A 1,582-nucleotide genomic window follows, 5' to 3' on the forward strand; every position below is an offset into this window, starting at 1 on the left:
ATTTAGAGGAGCGATATTAAGGTGAATGCCGTAGGAGTGACAGAGATGGTAATAAAGCACTCTTAGTGCCGCATTGTGCCTTTGAATGTAGGTCGTTCCCGTATGTGTTGGACAACTAGATAGTATGTGAGCTAAATGCTCGGGGTGTGCATGGCACGCCCTGCAGCTATCAGCGGGAATGTCTTGGCTTAAAATGTGGCGACGGTATGTTAAGGTGGAAATGACACCGTCTTGGCATGCAAAAATGAAACCTGACTTCAATCCGGGCGATTTAAGGAAAGCAAACGTTAGCTCACAAGACATTGACTGATCCTTCACATTTCTGTGGAAGATACCGTGCATCCTCTTATCGAGGAGCTGTTCACGAAAGTTTTTCTCTTGTGCTTTCTTAATCCGGGCTTTCAGGAGTGAGTACTCGAGATGGATTAGATTTGATGCATTTTGCTCACCCCTAATACTGAAGTCAAGTACGACTGTTTCAGCAGCGTCCTCCGCTGCTTTGTATAGAAATGCTCCTTTGCCCACTTCTTCGTGATTCCTGACCATTTTAAGAAGAGGGTCTCTTCCATTTGTACAGTCGCGGAACGGAAGACTTAAGATGCATGCTTTTGTTCATGTGCATAACCTTTCTTGTTTCGATATCAAGAGATCTGAGCTCGTTCTTCGTCCATGGAACTACTCCAAATGAATAGAGTAGTACCGGGACGGCAAGCATGTTCGTTGCAGATACTTTGTTCCTCGCAGACAGTTCGGAAGACCAAATCTGTCGGATGAGACGTTTGTATCTGCTTCGGAGAGTATCCTTTCTAGATGTCACGTCCTGAATACGGTTCTGTGGCATGCCCAGGTATGTATGGTTCAGGGATGCCATTAAGTTTTCCTCGCTTCAAATAAACCTTGGCGCATTTGTCTAACCCAAATTCCATTCCAATTTCCTTAGTATATCGTTCGACAATCCCCAGAGCTAGATGCAGTTGCTCTCTGTTTTTAGCATAGATCTTAAGATCGTCCATGTAAAATACATGAGTTACCTTGTACTTTCGATCTGCAGGTTTGCCGCACAAGTACCCGTCGGAATGGCGCAGTGCTAGAGATAGTGGCAATAATGTAAGGCAAAAGAGGAGCGGGCTCATGGTGTCGCCCTGTAAGACACCTCTCTGAAACGTGACCTTGTTAGTTGTCACACGATTTTTGCCAGATGAGATAGTAAATCTGGTTTTCCAAAGCCACATCAATCTCTCTATGCACCCAACTATTTGCGGATGAACCTTTAAGATTTCCACAAGACAGATGATAAGTCTATGGGATGTAGAATCGAAAGCTTTCCGATAATCAATCCAGGCCATCGATAGGTCACGCTGGTAGAATGCTGCATCTTTGCAGACACATCTATCTCCCGACATCCGGCTATGCCTTTCTTCGAGCCTCGTTGTTCATACATTTCTTGCCACACAGGTTCACTTGCCCGAACAATCCTATTATTTAGGATAGCTGTGAATATCTTATAAAGCGTGTTGAGAGAAGTTATTGGCCTGTAGTTCTTTGGGTCAGCTAAGTTGCCTATTTTCGGCAGGAGTATTGT

This window comes from Belonocnema kinseyi, chromosome 2, assembly GCF_010883055.1.
Source record: "Belonocnema kinseyi isolate 2016_QV_RU_SX_M_011 chromosome 2, B_treatae_v1, whole genome shotgun sequence".
NCBI classification, from domain to species: domain Eukaryota; kingdom Metazoa; phylum Arthropoda; class Insecta; order Hymenoptera; family Cynipidae; genus Belonocnema; species Belonocnema kinseyi.